General features: G+C 40.5%; 1 protein-coding gene across 1 annotated transcript in view; it reads right to left on the bottom strand.

Annotated features, from left to right (window-relative positions):
- Positions 1-3,562, bottom strand: part of SPINK5 (serine peptidase inhibitor Kazal type 5) — a 173,793-nt gene extending 170,231 nt beyond the window's left edge. Inside the window, exon 1 of the mRNA XM_027604428.2 lies at positions 3,265-3,562. The gene's annotated coding sequence lies outside the window, so the exon portion shown is untranslated. The remainder of the gene's footprint in view (positions 1-3,264) is intronic.
- Positions 3,563-19,589: the final 16,027 nt, after the last annotated feature.

Below are 19,589 nucleotides of genomic sequence, written 5' to 3'. Positions count from 1 at the left end.
AGATATAATGACAGCAGATTAGTAGCTCTGTGTGCTTACTATAATACCAGACACCACAGAATTGGTAGATTATCTCCCTCTGCAGAGGAAGGAGAGACACAGCTTAAGTAGTTGTCCACAGTCACACAGCTAGTAGGTAGCAGAGCAAGAATCCTAATCCAAGAATTCTGACCCAGACACTATTGCAACACGCCAGTTATGCCGTCATAGCTCATTAATTATCCGCAAGGTGGTGCTCAGCCATGGACAGTGGCTTTTTCTGCTAAACCCTCTCAAGCAGATAAGCAATTCAAAATGAGGCCCCATGGGCGTGAGTCAGCATTTCTAATGCAGGCATTTTCTTCCAAAAGCAGGACTTCAAGTCAGTATTTAAGGAGAGCACATAAGTCATGAGGATGTTACATATATCACGGTGACTATAGTTAATGCTACTATACAGCATATTTGAAATTTGCTAAGAGAGTAGAACTTAAAGGTAAACTAATAATAACAAGGAGAGTAGATAGGAGGTGTGGTCAGTAGCACAAATTTAGGGCACAAGAGAGACACTTAAATGCCTGAAGAAAATATGGGCGAAAAACTTTTGAGTGTGAACCAAAACATAAGGAACTCCCTACAACTAATGTCCCTATGTCTGGTCCCATCACACAAATTTCACATCCTCGTATCCACATTGCTAATTAAGTCATTCCTTTTAAGAGATGAAAACCAACCATAATAAATTTAGGTGTAAATTAATTTGTAAGTGTTTGTTATGTTTTTCCCTTCCCCAATGTATTCAATAAAATTCTGCCTTGTTCTGGGCTTCTCACTAGACCTCAATCCCTCCCCACCTTCAAAAAATAGATTCAAAATGCTGCAGTTCTGCTTCTGGCCCATTTTCGACAGAGAATTGGCAAATGAGAAGAGAAGAATGGAGAAGTGGAGAGAAATTTCATCAGAAAGGCAAACATTTAGTCCACTAATAGCATAAAATATAGGGGCAAAGGATAAGAGAGAAGAAACATGGAGATCACTAAGGCTCGCTTTTGTGTTGTTTTGTTTTTACCCAGGTACGTTCCATGGAGGATGGATAGTGGTTTAAGATAAAGGCTCGGGGTGGATAGAGAGTGTGAGAGATGTGAAGATGGGAGGCAGGGCAATGGGGGGCGTGAAAGAACTGAGTAGGAGTTACACCCCTGTTGATGTCTGCCAAGGGATTCAAGTCAGGATCGGAATCACTTCTAATCACTTTTAGATGTCACACTTGGTTTCTTTGACGACAGCTACAGAGACAACTCCAGCTAGCTGGAGCTCTTGGGTTTATTCTGGTTAGAGCAACACGCATCAGAGGCACCCACACACGTGCCCACCTTGCTGGAATGAGCAATTCTTATCCTGTTTGCTTCTCCTTGCCAGCAAGCAGATCTGTCAAATAAATCATTTTCGTGATACTGATGAACCAATATTAAGCAAATTACGCTCCCTTGCCACTTCCAAGGATGTACTATAAATACGAATCCCTAACGCACCTGCTGCTCCTTACAGTTTTAAACTTCTCTTTCAACTCGTTTGGACTTTACAACATACCTGGAAAGCAAGCAGGGTCATTATCACCATTTTACAAGATGAGGGAAAGGCGGTTCATAGAAGATGCATGGCTTTCACAAGATCCCAATGTCGGTGTGTGGCAGAGCCAGATTTTAACTCAATTTCTGACTGCAAGTCCCCCGGGCTCCATGGGATTTGTCACCACATTTCTCCACTGTATGAGCTCCATGAAGCATGTGCTTCACATAATTAGCTCATGGAGATGGACAATTATGGAGAGGCAAAAAGCATTTGGCTTAGAGCTTGGAGGACTTGGTTCTAGTCCCTCCTTTTCTATGACTTTGGATAAGTCATTTTTCCACTCTGAAGTTTATCGACTTCATCTGCTTGTATTGAAGTATAGTTAACACACAGTTACATTAGTTTCAGGTGAGCAACATAGTGATTCGCTAAGTCTATACATCATGCTGTGCTCATTGACGATATTCCCAATGCTGTACCTTTCATCCCTAGTGCTTACGCATTCCATAACTGGAAGCCTGTATCTCTCACTCCCCTTCACCTATCTTGCCCATTCCCCACTCCAACCCCCTCCCCTCTGGCAATCAATTCTCTGTACTTATAGGTCCGATTCTGTGTTTTGTTTGTTTGTTCCTTTGTTCTGTTTTTTAGATTCCACATGTAAGTGAAATCATATGGTATTTGTCTTTCTCTCCTTTTTTTATGTTTGCATTTTACAACTCCAGTATTCCATATTAACAATGATAATAGCTATTATTACTGAAGGCTTATATAAGGTAGACACTAATAATAGGTACATAGATTTGTCATCCATTTAATTTTCATAACCTTGCAAGGTTTTGGAGAGGTTAAAGTAACTCCCAAACTGGCAAATAGCAGAACCAGGATTTGAACACAGATCAAAAAGATTCTTTTTTCACAGCACCATGTAGCCTCAAAATCTCTTGTTGAATTATCAAAATATGTGAGTGACTATAAAAGAGGCAGGCCACTCTAGATTGGTGGGTTTAATAAGCAAGAGAACTTACATACAAGCCTTGTCTTGAATGGCAGCAAGACAAGTAGATCTCTGCACCTGACAGAATCTTACAAGTTTATAGAGGTGTTGAACAGGATCCTGTCATGTATCCAGTCCAGATGGTCTCAATAACACATTACTGTCTCAAGGCTGTGTCCTTGAAAATGACTCCTAGTGTGGACAGTGGGTGGAACATACATTCCAAGGGTGGGGGTGGGTGGGGTGGGGAAAGGAGGAGCCTCTAATTGCCTGGGTCCAGCTCATGGTTCAACCGGTGATCACATCCTCTCAATGACCTCCTTCAACAGGTTTGGATCTGACTTTGTCTTCCTCAGGGTCTACGTTCTTAGAAACTGCTTTGTATTCCCCAGAAACGTGGAGCTTCTGTGTGGTCCCCATACCTGCTTCTGTCTTGAATCTATGTGGTCAGAAGGATTTCTCTTTTGAATGTGATCAGTAGACTTTTTTCCAAGTCTACAACCTCTTACCTGTTAAACCCCTTGTTTAAAATTGCTGGTGCATTACTATCTATCTTCCTTCCCCCAGCACTAAACCAGGAAATATGTGCATATACAGTTTCTATTTATTGGTACACAGGAAAGTAAACGCTAGGGAGTAAAACATGATAATAAATGCTTTTCTTTACATCAAAAGCTTGAGAACCTTATGTAGGAGAAGAAAAAACCTCCAAATACCTGTTGAGACAAGCTTTGGGCTTGCTTCCTTATGGATTGTAGCCGTATTTCTGAAACACACATTCTAAGCAAGTGGTACAGGTTTGGTCACTTAATTAAGTCAGTAGGCCCTCTTCAAGCCAAATGCAGGACTCTCTAACCCTCACACCGTGAGGGAAAATACCATTTCCAAGTCAAACAAGAAAAGCACTATCTGAACTTCATGGCCACCAACACACAGCCATCTCCTCAGGCAAATAGGCATTTCCAGCCTTAGGTTCCTACACAGCTCGGACATTCCAGACCATGACAGAGTCACCAGGCTGACCCCACACCCTCTCACAGACACAGAAACTGAGGGCCAGAGACTTGCTCAATGTCAGGAGACTCCTAAAGACTGTACTCTTAATTCCCTGCCCTTTTATTAAAACTTAACGCTTCCTCTTGGGAAACCAAACAACCGCTGGGAGTCATCCTGACCAGCCACTATAGAGAACTGCCCTTGGCAAAAATCCTCTTTTCCTCCTGACTTTTCTAAGATAGATCCACCAAATATCATGTCCATAAATGGCCTTAGAGAGCCAATTTAAGATCTCCCCAAATTACTGTGAAAGAAAGAAGGAAAGAAGGAAAGGAAGAAATCTTCACCAATAAGTGCCAGAAATGTGGGATTATGCCAAATTAAAGGGGTGTTTTACTTGGTACTGCTTGAAGCCTTTGATATATTAAAGGTGTATTGTGATCTCCTAATAGGGAAATAGGTTCCCCCACTTATTTGGCCACGTTTATATTTTTTATCCCCTCCTTGGAGAAGTGCACACATTCAGTGTTCTATGAAGCACACTTTGAGATATGTTAATGTAGTCTGATATTCTTAAGATCACATTCACAATGTTCACAAAGCAGAAAAGACTTGTTTAAGGCCTTATAGAGTGCATTCCAAAGAAGGAGGACTGATCTGCAACAACATGGATAAAACTGAAGGGCGTTATGCTAAATGAAATAAGCCAGATAGAGCAATACAAATACTGCATGGTGTAATTTTTACGTGGAATCTAAGTATACACATACACACTTGCCAATTTCATAAAAACAGAGAGTACAGTGGTGGTTGCTGAGGGCTAGGGGATGCCAAAATGAGGAGATGTAGGTCAAAGGATACAAATTTTGGAGTTATGAATAAGTTCTGAGGATCTGATGTGTAGTACAAGGACTATCATTAATAACATGTTTTGTATACTTGCAATTCAGTGGGAGTAGATTTTAAGTCTACTCACACCACACACACACACACACACACACAGAAAAATAACTATGTGAGGTTTTAGAAGTATTAATTAACTTGACTGTGGTAATCAAGGAGGACTGCAATCTATCTATCTTTGAGGTCAATGATGTATTTACAACACCATCCTGCCATAGTCCAAAACAGGAATAACTTCGGCCCACAAGACTCAAAAACAATGCAAGCTGCCTGAGGCCAGGGACTTTATTTTGTTAACTACTGAGCATCTAGCACAGTGCTTGGCACATTGAAGATATCCAGAAGTATTTGTTTAATAAAAAAGTGTTATCAACAACACAGGATCACTTTGTCTTGTTGACTCTTTGCAACAACCCTACAATTGTTATAATTTGTCAGAAATTTGAAGATTAGAAATTAGAAATTTGAGATTAGAAAGGGGATGGTAACTCGTCACAAGTTCACAGAGATAATAAGTAACTATGATGGTATACTAGCTTAGTATTTCTCAAATCCTGCATATAAATCACCTGGGTGTCTTTTAAAACTGTAGACTGAAATTCAGTGGGTTTGGGGTAGGATCTGCAAATCTGCATTTCTAATAAGCTCTCAAGAGAAGTTGATTCTGCCATACCACAGACTACACTTTGAATAGCGAAACCCTAGTTCACAATCATAGAATGCCAGAGTTTTAAAAGGAAAATATAGGTGGTCAAGTTAGAAATATGAAGCCTAGATATTACAAAATGCTCCCTCTTAGGCCATTTATGGATGTTCACATCACTACTCTGACCTGACATCAGGCCAAAATCCTGCCAACCCTACTATAGACAAGGCATCACAAAGTGACATAGCCAACGCATAATGATGTGCCATGGAGGACCTGGGAAGAAATACCCCATAATACTTTCCCCCTGCCCTGTGACTTCCCACCAGAGGTCACCATAAGCCAAAACCAACAGGAAACAGGAGGCAGAAAAGTCCACTAATATAATCCAGTCAGGTCAGCCTCAGAGGACAAAGAGCAGAGTAGAGAAAAACAGGGGGTTGTTTAGGAAGGGCACATTGACTCTATCCAATGCACTTCTGGCTCTCTGTAGAGACTGGACCAAGCTCACTTCCACCTCTTCTTTCACCTAGGGTGGAACAAACATCAAGGGAAAAAGAGGGGAGGGAAGGGGGTTGTATTTTTCTACTTTGTGTCTGCATGCTTCCCCCAGAACTGGATGACACTACCATCTGTGGAAAAGCAGTATGTCTCTTCACTGGCAGGTTAGACCCTCTGTCAGTGTTCTTGACATTGGCAGAAAAACTTCTCACTCTTCTCTGTCTCTGAGTAGGCATCTCTCACTTCTCTGAATTCTCGTCCCTCTCATCCTCTAGAGAATGAGCTCTCAGGATTCCCCTGCTCATTATCTTACTGTTTCTTCTCAGATTCATTCCTAAGTATCTCTTCTTAAATACAGTAGTTTTTAAAAAATGTTTTATCTGCTGAAGGCTCTAACACCCTATCTTTGAGGCTTACTCTCAACCCCATTCCTCCAGTTCCATTGGCCATGGGAACCCCCACTTAGATGATGAGACAGCCCTTCAATCTCAAGCGGCCAACTACACTCAGCACCTTTCCTCTGAGGTCCCTCCTTGGCTCTCTTCTCATGATAAAGTCACCATCACCCTCCTGCTAATCACCCAGTCTCAAAGCCAACTGTAACAAATTCTAGCTCCCATGACATCACTACTTATATCCTTAGTTTCCTTCCCATTGACAAGATTGCTGTTTAATTTCTCATTTTTTTCTTTCCTTGGCTAATAAAATAATTTTCTAATTAATTTCTTGCTTTTTTTTTTACCTCTCTAGCCCAATTTACACACACAACCATCAGATTAATATTCCAAAAATACAGTTCTGATTATATCATACTTAAAAAAAATCATTCAAGCTTCGAATAGCTGTTGAAGGGAAAATAACTGTGAATGTGTGAACAAGGAGGACAGGAGGCAATGTTAGCATCCCATCTCTTTGGACTCCATCTGTTTTTCTGTTCTTTATCTTCTGTATGTTTTTTTTGCTGGCGGTCAGTGTCTTTCTTTTTGTTCACTTCCAAATCTTTTGCAAATTCTGGAATTGGAGATAGTGCTAGAGGGAAGAAAGGAGAAACAAGATTCATGGTAGTTGAGGAAGAGGGGGGCAGTGAAGACCTGAATGACCGAACTGGTCTTGATAATTGCTAGTCATTCATTGGGAAATTGAAAGCATGAATGGTATTTAAAAAAAACAGTGTTTCTAAATATGGCTAAAGTGGAACTGACTTCACTGACCAGAGTTCTTAGTGTCAATATCAGTTCTGGGGGCTTGGAAGTTCTGAAAGGGAAATGACCCAATTCTAATTACTTCAATCTGAATGGAACCAAAATCAAAGTACTCAGTTCAGTAGATGTTCAGGAAAATATTAAAAAATAGAAAAGTCATGACTTGTTTAACTATGAAATCATAATCCTAATAGTTGAGAGTCTTTGAATGGCTACAGCATAACACACTTAAAGGGATTTGGTCAGCAAGATAATGAACGTCAACTCTGAAGAGGAAGAGGATGAGTATGGAAATAACTATAACAAAGCTAATGGGGAGGACGGAGCTGGTCTACCCAGAGAATATTAGGAAGAGTAGGAAGAGAAGGAGAATGAGGGCAAGATGAAGCAAGTTCAGAATTGGGAAAGGGAAAAGAGGAAATAGATCTCTTATGTTCACAGAAAGAATTTCAGGATGGATATTGTGATGACTATGTTGACAAGGAGAGAGTAGAAGATGGAGAAGGTCTTCAAGGAAAAAAGAAAAATCAAGATGCAAAGGATGAAAGAGAATGACATGACTAGACCATTCTTAAACCAGACCCCGTAATGCTACTGGTTTTTTGGTAAAATGGTCACTACAGTGATTTCCATAGAAAATAAACATGTAACTCTTCATAGAATATGTTTTACTATTTTCATAATGTCTTCATTAAAATAAGCTTTATTAATCTGTTAATAATTATATGTGTAGAAACATTTTTATTGATGTCATTGTCATATTCCCTAGAAATTCATTGGGAATTTTAATTTTTCTCATTATCTTATTCTTGTTAATCATTACTAGCCAACAATGAAAACATGACTGATTTTAAACAAGTTTAATATGGTACATTTTTTTCATGTTTTAAACTTATTTTAAAAATGAAGTTAACGAGGCGCCTGGGTGACTCAGTCGTTAAGCATCTGCCTTCGGCTCAGGTCATGATCCCAGAGTCCTGGCATCGAGCCCCACACTGGGCTCCCTGCTCAGAGGGAAGCTTGCTTCTACTTCTCCCACCCCCCCTGCTTGTGTTCCCTCTCTCGCTGTGTCTCTGTCAAATAAATAAATAAAATCTTAAGAAAAAAAACGGAAATTAAAGTTGCTATAATATGCAAAGGCAACAGTTTTTCTTTTGAATGGCAAATTGATTATTTTCATAACTGACCCAGAGACCTCTAGTTGGGAAGCTCTTAGTTTTGTGTTTGTTTGTTTGTTTAGTAAGAGTTTTAAATTTTTTGTGTTTTGTCACATGAGTAGTTTGGAGGAAAAGAGTAAAATAATAAAGATTCTATTCAGCCACACAGTTCAAGAATTTTAACACTCTTTGTATGACAGTATATTTGTATTGTGTTAAATTCCTCATGAATCTCTTCCTAAAAATTTGAAGTTACTACTTTTTGTGCAACTGTTTTTTTCCAAATTTAAAGATTTTTTTTTATTTGAGAGACAGGGAGAGGGAGAAGCAGACTCCCCACTGAGCAGAGAGCCCGACACGGGCCTCGATCCTAGGACCCTGAGATCATGATGTGAATTGAAGGCATGCTTAACCGACTGAGCCACCTGGGCGCCCCTGTTTTCCAACTTTAGTGGGGAATAATTGACAATTAAAAATTGTATATGTGAGGGGGTGGAGCAAGATGGTGGAGGAGTAGGAGACCTGGATTTCGTCTGGTCTCAGGAATTCAGCTGAATAGGGATCAAACCGTTCTGAACACCTACGAACTCAACAGGAGATCGAAGAGAAGAATAGCAACAACTCTCTGAAAAGAAAAACGACCACTTTCTGGAAGGTAGGACGTGCAGAGAAGTGAATCCGAGGTGATATTTGCGAGGACAGATGGCGGGGGAGGGGGCCTCCGTCGGCCCCTTCTGGCAAGTGTTAGAGCCCCGGAGCACAAAATCAGAACTTTTAGAAGTCAGCTCCACTGAGGGACGTCGCTCCAGTGGCTAAGCTGGGGGGTGGAACCCTCGTGGGACAGTGTGGTCTCAGGACCCTCGGGGTCACAGAAAGACCGGGGGTGCCTGAGTGTGGCAGACCTCCCAGGTATTGCAGCAGGGGAAGCGGCTGCAGAGACGGAGCCAAGGTACGGGCTCTCAGCTCGGGGTTGCCATAAACTGATCGGTGACAGTCGGGCCACTGCTCCTCCAGCAGGGACCCGACAAGCGGCAGATCTGGGGAGACTCCCCTCCCTCTCCTAGGAGGAGCAGTGCGGGAGCGCACTGCAGGGACCTGCTGGGTTTGAAGACTCCACACAGGGTTGGGTGCCAGAGATAGAAATGCTCGGTCACAGGCCGGGTGAGCACGGAGTGCAGCCGGAGACTGGGGAGACAGGAGTGATTGACTGCTTTTCTCTGGGGGCGCACTGAGGAGTGGGGCCCCGAGTTCTCGGCTCCTCTGGGGTGGAGATTGGGAGGCCACCATTTTCACTCTCGTCCTCCAAAGCTGTACGGAACATTTGCAGGGAACAAAATCTCCCAAGAGTAAACCCGAGCAGATTGCTTAGCCCTGACCAACAAGGGCGGGACAATTCCGCCTCTGGCAAAGACATTTGGGAACCACGGCAACAGGCCCCTCCCCCAGAAGATCAGCACGAACAGCCAGCCAAGACCAAGTTTACCGATCAATGAGAACTAAGAAGTCCAGCACTAGGGGAATACTGTACATAGAATTCATAGCTTTTTTACCATGATTCATTAGTCTTTCAAAGTTAATTTTTTTAACTGTTTTTTTTATTTTTCTTTTTCCCTTTTTCAACCAACATCTTATCAATCCTTTATAAAAAAAACATTTTTATTTTTCATTTTTAGAGTCATATTCTATCCCTTCATAGTAGTTATCCTTATTTTTGGCATATATATATATATAAGTTGTTCTCTCTTTAAAATTTTGAGATACAGCTTCTTCTAACATATCAAAATATACCCAAATCTCTAGTGTATGGCTTTGTTCTAGTCTCCTGCCTAATCACATTCTCTCCCCTTTTTTTTTCTTTCTTTCTTTATTTTTATCCTCTTCATTCCTTTTTCAAGCACCTTATCAATTCATTTTTTAAAATTTTTTATAATTTTCATCTCTATAGTCATATGCCATCCCTTCATTGTATCAACCCTTATTTTGTACATATATAAGTCTATCTTTCTTTAAAATTTTAGGAGGCACTTTCTTCTAACAGACCAAACTACACCCAAAATCTACTGTGTGACATCGATCTATACACTAGCCTGATCATATTTGATCATATTCTGTTTTTTTTGTTTTGTTCTGTTTTTGTTTGTTTTCATCTTTTTTTTTTTTTCTTTTTTCTTTCTTTCCCTTTCTTTTCCCCTGGTTTCAGGTCTTTTCTGATTTGTTTAGAGTATATTTTCTGGGGACGTTGTTAACCTGTTAACATTTCATTCTCTCATTCATCTATTCTCCTCTGGACAAAATGACAAGACGAAAAAAAATCACCTCAACAAAAAGAACAAGAGGTAGTACCGTCTGCCAGGGATCTACTCAATACGGACATTAGTACAATGTCAGAACTAGAGTTCAGAATCATGATTTTAAAAATACTAGCTGGGCTTGAAAAAAGCATTGAAGTTATTAGAGAAACCCTTCCTGGAGAAATAAAAGCACTAAAATCTAACCAAGTCGAAATCAAAAAGACTATTAATGAGGTGCAATAAAAAATGGGGGCACTAAAAGCTAGGATAAATTAGGCAGAAGAGAGAATTAGCGATATAGAAGACCAAATGATGGAAAATAAAGAAGCTGAAAAAGGGAGATAAACAACTACTGGATCACAAGGGCAGATTTCGAGAGAAAAGTGATACGATAAGACGAAACAACATTAGAATAATTGGGATCCCAGAAGAAGAAGAAAAAAGAGAGAGAGGGGCAGAAGGTATATTGGAGCAAATTACAGCAGAGAACTTCCCTAATGTGGGGAAGGAAACAGGCATCAAAATCCAGGAGGCACAGAGAACCCCTCTCAAAATCAATAAAAATAGGTCAACACCCCGTCATCTAATAGTAAAACTTACGAGTCTCAGAGACAAAGAGAAAATCTTGAAAGCAGTTCGGGAGAAGCGATATGTAACCTATAATGGTAGAAACATTAGATTGGCCACAGACCTATCCACAGAGACCTGTCAGGCCAGAAAAGACTGGCATTATATCTTCAGAGCACTAAACGAGAAAAATATGCAGCCAAGAATACTATATCCAGCTAGGCTGTCATTGAAAATAGAAGGAGAGATAAAAATCTTCCAGGACAAACAAAAACTAAAGGAATTTGCAAACATGAAACCAGCCCTCCAAGAAATATTGAAAGGGGTCCTCTAAGCAAAGAGAGAGCCTAAAAGCAGCAAAGATCAGAAAGGAACACAGACAATATAGAGTAACCGTCACCTTACAGGCAATACAATGGCACTAAATTCATATCTTTCAATAGTTAACCTAAATGTAAATGGGCTATGTGCCCCAATCAAAAGACACAGGCTATCAGATTGGATTAAAAAACAAGACCCATCCATATGCTGTCTGCAAGAGACTCATTTTAGACCCAAAGACACCCCAGATTGAAAGTGAGGGGGTGGAAAACCATTTACCATGCTAATGGACACCAAAAGAAAGCTGGGGTGGCAATCCTTATATCAGACAAATTAGATTTTAAACAAAGACTGTAATAAGAGATGAGGAAGGACACTATATCCTACTTAAAGGGTCTATCCAACAAGAAGATCTAACAATTGTAAATATCTATCCCCCTAAGATGGGAGCGGCCAATTATATAATGCAATTAATAACAAAAGCAAAGAAACACATCGACAAAAATACAAGAATAGTGGGGGACTTTAACACACCCCTGACTGAAATGGACAGATCATCTAAGCAAAATATCAACAAGGAAATAAAAACTTTAAATGACACACTGAACGAAATGGACTTCACAGATATATTCAGAACATTCCGTCCCAAAGCAACAGAATACACATTCTTCTCTAGTGCACATGGAACACTCTCCAAAATAGATCACATCCTAGGTCACAAATCAGGTCTCAACCGGTACAAAAAGATTGGGATTATTCCCTGCATATTTTCAGACCACAATGCTTTGAAACCAGAACTCAATCACAAGAGGAAAGTCGGAAAGAACTCAAATACATGGAGGCTAAAGAGCATCCTACTAAAGAATGAATGGGTCAACCAGGAAATTAAAGAAGAATTAAAAAAAAATTCATGGAAACCCATGAAAATGAAAACACAACTGTTCAAAATCTTTGGGATGCAGCAAAGGCAGTCCTGAGAGGAAAGTATATAGCAATACAAGCCTTTCTCAAGAAACAAGAAAGGTCTCAAATACACAACCTAACCCTACACCTAAAGGAGCTAGAGAAAGAACAGCAAATAAAGCCTAAACCCATCAGGAGAAGAGAAATAATAAAGATCAGAGCAGAAATCAATGAACTAGAAACCAAAGAACAATAGAACAGATCAACGAAACTAGGAGCTGGTTCTTTGAAAGAATTAACAAGATTGATAAACCCCTGGCCAGACTGATCAAAAAGAAAAGAGAAATGACCCAAATCAACAAAATCGTGAATGAAAGAGGAGAGATCACAACCAACACCAAAGAAATACAAACAATTATAAGAACATATTATGAGCAACTCTATGCCAGCAAATTAGGTAACCTGGAAGAAATGGGTGCATTCCTAGAGATGTATCAACTACCAAAATTGAACCAGGAAGAAATAGAAAACCTGAACAGACCTATAACCACGAAGGAAATTAAAGCAGTCATCAAAAATCTCCCAACAAACAAAAGCCCAGGGCCAGATGGCTTCCCAGGGGAATTCTATCAGACATTTAAAGAAGAATTAATACCTATTCTCCTGAAACTGTTCCAAAAAATAGAAATGGAAGGAAAACTTCCAAACTCATTTTATGAGGCCACCATTACCCTTGATGCCCAAACCAGACAAAGATCCCATCAAAAAGGAGAATTACAGACCAATATCCTTGATGAATATGGATGCAAAAATTCTCACCAAAATACTAGCCAATAGGATCCAACAGTACATTAAAAGGATTATTCACCACGACCAAGTGGGATTTATCCCTGGGCTGCAAGGTTGGTTCAACATCCGCAAATCAATCAACGTGATACAATATATTAACAAAAGAAAGAACAAGAATCATATGATCCTCTCAATAGATGCAGAAAAAGCTTTTGACAAAGTACAGCGTCCTTTCTTGATCAAAACTCTTCAGAGTATAGGGAAAGAGGATACATACCTCAGTATCATAAAAGCCATCTATGAAAAACCCACAGCAAATATCATTATCAAAGGGGAAAAGCTGAGAGCTTTCCCACTCAGGTCAAGGACACGGCAGGGATGTCCACTCTCACCACTGCTATTCGACATAGTATTAGAAGTCCTAGCCACAGCAATCAGACAACAAAAAGAAATCAAAGGCATTCAAATCGGCAGAGAGGAAGTCAAACTCTCACTCTTTGCAGATGATATGATACTTTATGTGGAAAACCCAAAGGACTCCACTCCAAAACTGCTAGAACTCATACAGGAATTCAGTAAAGTGGCAGGATATAAAATCAATGCACAGAAATCAGTGGCATTCCTATACACCAACAACAAGACAGAAGAGAGACAAATTAAGGAGTCGATCCCATTTACAATTGCACCCAAAACCATAAGATACCTAGGAATAAATCTAACCAAAGAGGTGGGGCGGAGCAAGATGGCGGAGGAGTAGGAGACCTAGATTTCGTCTGGTCTCAGGAATTCAACTGAATAGGGATCAAACCATTCTGAACACCTACGAACTCAACAGGAGATCAAAGAGGAGAGTAGCAACAACTCTATGAACAGAGAAGCGACCACTTACTGGAAGGTAGGACGTGCGGAGAAGTGAATCCGAGGCGATATTCGGGAGGGTAGACGGCGGGGGAGGGGCCTCCGCCGGCCGCTTCTGGCAAGTGCTAGAGCCGCGGAGCCCAAAATCGGACCTTTTAGAAGTCGGCTCCGCTGAGGGACGTCGCTCCAGTGGCTAAGCGGAGGTGGAACCCTCGCGGGACAGTGGGGTCTCAGGACCCTTGGGGTCACAGAAAGACCGGGGGAGCCTGAGTGCGCCAGAGCTCCCAGGTATCGGAGCGGGGAAGCCGGCTGCGGAGGCGGAGCTGAGGCGCGGGCTCTCAGCTTGGGGTTGCCATAAACTGTGATCCGCGGCCCAGTCGGGCCACTGCTCCTGCAGCAGGGACCCAACAGGCGGCAGATCCGGGGAAACTCCCCTTCCTTCCCGGGGAGGAGTGGCAAGGGAGCGCACCGCAGGGATCTGCTGGGTTTGGAGACTCCACACGGGGTCGGGTGCCAGAGATACAAACGCTCGGTCACAGGCCGGGTGAGCACGGAGTGCGGCCGGAGACCGGGGACAAGGGAGTGACTGCTTTTCTCTGGGGGCGCACTGAGGAGTGGGGCCCCCAGTTCTCGGCTCCCCCGGGTGGAGATTGGGAGGCCACCATTTTTGCCCTGGTCCTCCAAGGCTGTACAGAGAGCTTGCAGGGAACAAAAGCTCCTGAGATCAAACCCGAGCAGCTTGCTTGGCCCGGACCGACAAGGGCGGGGCAATTCAGCCTCCGGCAAAGACATTTGGAAACCACAGCAACAGGCCCCTCCCCCAGAAGATCAGCACGAACAGCCAGCAAGCCAAGACCAAGTTTACCGATCAAGGAGAACGGGAGAACTCCAGCACTAGGGGAATACTGCACATAGAATTCATGGCTTTTTTTTTACCATGATTCATTAGTTCATCGAAGTTAATTTTTGTTAACTGTTTTTTTTTCTTTTTCTTTTTCCCTTTTTCAACCAACATCTTATCAATCTCTTTTTCAAAAAAAACAAAACATTTTTTATTTTTCATTTTTAGAGTCATATTTTATCCCTTCATAGTAGTTACCCTTATTTTTGGCATATATATATATATATAAGTTGTTCTCTCTTTAAAATTTTGAGATACAGTTTCTTCTAACAGATAAAAATATACCCTAAATCACTAGTGTATGGTTCTGTTCTAGTCTCCTGCCTGATCACATTCTCTCCCTTTTTTCTTTTTTTTTTTAAATCTTCTTTCTTTTTTCAAACAACTTCTTATCTTATCAAGTCCTTTTATAAAATCTTTTATAATTTTCATCTTTACAGTCATCTTCTATCCCTTCATTGTATCAACCCTTATTTTGTACATATATGTCTTTCTTCTTTTAAAATTTTAGGAGGCACTTTTTTCTAACAGACTAAAATACGCCCAAAATCTAGTGTGTGGCACTGATCTATGCACTAGCCTGATCATATTTGATCACATTCTGCTTTTTTTTGTATTGTTCTGTTTTTGTTTTTATCTTTTTTTTTTCTTTTTTTTTTTTCTCTCTTTCTTTTTTCTTTCTTTCCCTTTCTTTTCCCCTGGTTTCAGGTCTTTTCTGATTTGTATACAGTATATTTGCTGGGGACGTTGTAAACCTGTTAGCATTTTGTTCTCTCATTCATCTATTCTCCTCTGGACAAAATGACAAGATGAAAAAAATCACCTCAGCAAAAAGAACAAGAGATAGTACGTCAGCCAGGGACCTACTCAATACGGACATTAGTACGATGTCGGACCTAGAGTTCAGAATCATGACTTTAAAGATACTAGCTGGGCTTGAAAAAAGCGTGGAAGTTATTAGAGAAACCCTTTCTGGAGAAATAAAAGAACTAAAATCTAACCAAGTCGAAATCAAAAAGGCTATTGATGAGGTACAATCAAAAATGGGGGCACTAAATGCTAGGATAAATGAGGCAGAAGAGAGAATCAGTGATATAGAAGACCAAATGATGGAAAGTAAAGAGGCTGAGAAAAAGAGCAAGAAACAACTACATGATCACGAGGGCAGAATTCGAGAGATAAGTGATTCGATAAAACGAAACAACATTAGAATAATTGGGATCCCAGAAGAAGAAGAAAGAGAGAGAGGGGCAGAAGGTATATTGGAGCAAATAATAGCAGAGAACTTCCCTAATGTGAGGAAGAAAACAGGCATCAAAATCCAGGAGGCACAGAGAACCCCTCTCAAAATCAATAAAAATAGGTCAACACCCCAACATCTAATAGTAAAACTTACGAGTCTCAGAGACAAAGAGAAAATCCTGAAAGCAGCTCGGGAGAAGAGATATGTAACCTACAATGGTAAAAATATTAGATTGGCAACAGACCTATCCACAGAGACCTGGCAGGCCACAAAGGACTGGCAAGATATCGTCAGAGCACTAAACGAGAAAAATATGCAGCCAAGAATACTATATCCAGCTAGGCTGTCATTGAAAATAGAAGGAGAGATAAAAAGCTTCCAGGACAAACAAAAACTAAGGAATTTGCAAACACGAAACCAGCCCTCCAAGAAATATTGAAAGGGGTCCTCTAAGCAAAGAGAGAGCCTAAAAGCAGCAAAGATCAGAAAGGAACACAGACAACACACAGTAACAGTCACCTTACAGGCAATACAATGGCACTAAATTCATACCTTTCAATAGTTACCCTGAATGTAAATGGGCTCAATGCCCCAATCAAAAGACACAGGCTATCAGATTGGATTAAAAAACAAGAGCCATCCATATGCTGTCTGCAAGAGACTCATTTTAGACCCAAAGACACCCCCAGATTGAAAGTGAGGGGGTGGAAAACCATTTACCATGCTAATGGACACCAAAAGAAAGCCGGGGTGGCAATCCTTATATCAAACAAACTAGATTTTAAAACAAAGACTGTAATAAGAGATGAGGAAGGACACTATATCCTACTTAAAGGGTCTATCCAACAAGAAGATCTAACAATTGTAAATATCTATGCCCCGAACATGGGAGCAGCCAATTATATAAGGCAATTAATAACAAAAGCAAAGAAACACATTGACAACAATACGATAATAGTGGGGGATTTTAACACCCCCCTGACTGAAATGGACAGATCATCTAAGCAAAAGATCAACAAGGAATTAAAGACTTTAAATGACACACTGGACCAAATGGACTTCACAGACATATTCAGAACATTCCATCCCAAAGCAACAGAATACACATTCTTCTCTAGTGCCCATGGAACATTCTCCAGAATTGATCACATCCTAGGTCACAAATCAGGTCTCAACCGGTACCAAAAGATTGGGATCATTCCCTGCATATTTTCAGACCACAATGCTTTGAAACCAGAACTCAATCACAAGAGGAAAGTCGGAAAGAACTCAAATACATGGAGGCTAAAGAGCATCCTACTAAAGAATGAATGGGTCAACCAGGAAATTAAAGAAGAATTGAAAAAAATTCATGGAAACCAATGAAAATGAAAACACAACTGTCCAAAATCTTTGGGATACAGCAAAGGCAGTCCTGAGAGGAAAGTATATAGCAATACAAGCCTTTCTCAAGAAACAAGAAAGGTCTCAAAAACACAATCTAACCCTACACCTAAAGGAGCTGGAGAAAGAACAGCAAATAAAGCCTAAACCCATCAGGAGAAGAGAAATAATAAAGATCAGAGCAGAAATCAATGAACTAGAAACCAAAAGAACAGTAGAACAGATCAACGAAACTAGGAGCTGGTTCTTTGAAAGAATTAACAAGATTGATAAACCCCTGGCCAGACTGATCAAAAAGAAAAGAGAAATGACCCAAATCAACAAAATCATGAATGAAAGAGGAGAGATCACAACCAACACCAAAGAAATACAAACAATTATAAGAACATATTATGAGCAACTCTATGCCAGCAAATTAGGTAACCTGGAAGAAATGGGTGCATTCCTAGAGATGTATCAACTACCAAAATTGAACCAGGAAGAAATAGAAAACCTGAACAGACCTATAACCACTAAGGAAATTGAAGCAGTCATCAAAAGTCTCCCAACAAACAAAAGCCCAGGGCCAGATGGCTTCCCAGGGGAATTCTATCAGACATTTAAAGAAGAATTAATACCTATTCTCCTGAAACTGTTCCAAAAAATAGAAATGGAAGGAAAACTTCCAAATTCACTTTATGAAGCCACCATTACCTTGATCACAAAACCAGACAAAGATCCCATCAAAAAGGAGAATTACAGACCAATATCCTTGATGAACATGGATGCAAAAATTCTCACCAAAATACTAGCCAATAGGATCCAACAGTACATTAAAAGGATTATTCACCACGACCAAGTGGGATTTATCCCTGGGCTGCAAGGATGGTTCAACATCCGTAAATCAATCAACGTGATACAATACATTAACAAAAGAAAGAACAAGAATCATATGATCCTCTCAATAGATGCAGAAAAAGCATTTGACAAAGTACAGCATCCTTTCTTGATCAAAACTCTTCAGAGTATAGGGATAGAGGGTACATACCTCAATATCATAAAAGCCATCTATGAAAAACCTACAGCGAATATCATTCTCAATGGGGAAAAGCTGAGAGCTTTTCCCCTAAGGTCAGGAACGCGGCAGGGATGTCCACTCTCACCATTACTATTCAACATAGTATTAGAAATCCTAGCCACAGCAATCAGACAACAAAAAGAAATCAAAGGCATCCAAATCGGCAAAGAGGAAGTCAAACTCTCACTCTTTGCAGATGATATGATACTATATGTGGAAAACCCAAAAGACTCCACCCCAAAACTGCTAGAACTCATACAGGAATTCAGTCAAGTAGCAGGCTATAAAATCAATGCACAGAAATCAGTGGCATTCCTATACACCAACAACAAGACAGAAGAGAGACAAATCAAGGAGTCAATCCCATTCACAATTGCACCCAAAACCATTAGATACCTAGGAATAAATTTAACCAAAGAGGCAAAGGATCTGTACTCAGAAAACTATAAAATACTCAGGAAAGAAATTGAAGAAGACACAAAGAAATGGAAAAACGTTCCATGCTCATGGATTGGAAGAACCAACATTGTGAAGATGTCAATGCTACCTGGAGCAATCTACACATTCAATGCAATCCCCATCAAAATACCATCCACTTTTTTCAAAGAAATGGAAAAAATAATCCTAAAATTTGTATGGAACCATAAGAGACCCCGAATAGCCAGAGGAATGTCGAAAAAGAAAAGCAAAGCTGGCGGCATCACAATTCCGGACTTCCAGCTCTATTACAAAGCTGTCATCATCAAGACAGTTTGGTACTGGCACAAAAACAGACACATAGATCAATGGAACAGAATCGAGAGCCCAGAAATGGACCCTCAACTCTATGGTCAACTCATCTTTGACAAAGCAGGAAAGAATGTCCAGTGGATAAAAGACAGTCTCTTCAACAAATGGTGTTGGGAAAATTGGACAGCCACATGCAGAAGAATGAAACTGGACCATTTCCTTACACCACACACAAAAATAAACTCCAAATGGTTGAAAGACCTAAACGTGAGACAGGAGTCCATCCAAATCCTAAAGGAGAACACAGGTAGCAACCTCTTCGACCTCAGCCGCAGCAACTTCTTCCTAGAAACATCACCAAAGGCAAGGGAAGCAAGGGCAAAAATGAACTATTGGGATTTCATCAAGATAAAAAGCTTTTGCACAGCAAAAGAAACAGTCCACAAAACCAAAAGACAACCAACAGAATGGGAGAAGATATTTGCAAATGACATATCAGATAAAGGGCTAGTATCCAAAATCTATAAAGAACTTATCAAACTCAACACCCAAAGAACAAATAATCCAATCAAGAAGTGGGCAGAAGACATGAAC

The sequence above is a fragment of the Zalophus californianus genome, chromosome 5 (assembly GCF_009762305.2).
Source record: "Zalophus californianus isolate mZalCal1 chromosome 5, mZalCal1.pri.v2, whole genome shotgun sequence".
Classification (NCBI taxonomy): Eukaryota; Metazoa; Chordata; class Mammalia; order Carnivora; family Otariidae; genus Zalophus; species Zalophus californianus.
This window is presented reverse-complemented; position numbering and strand designations above follow the sequence as displayed.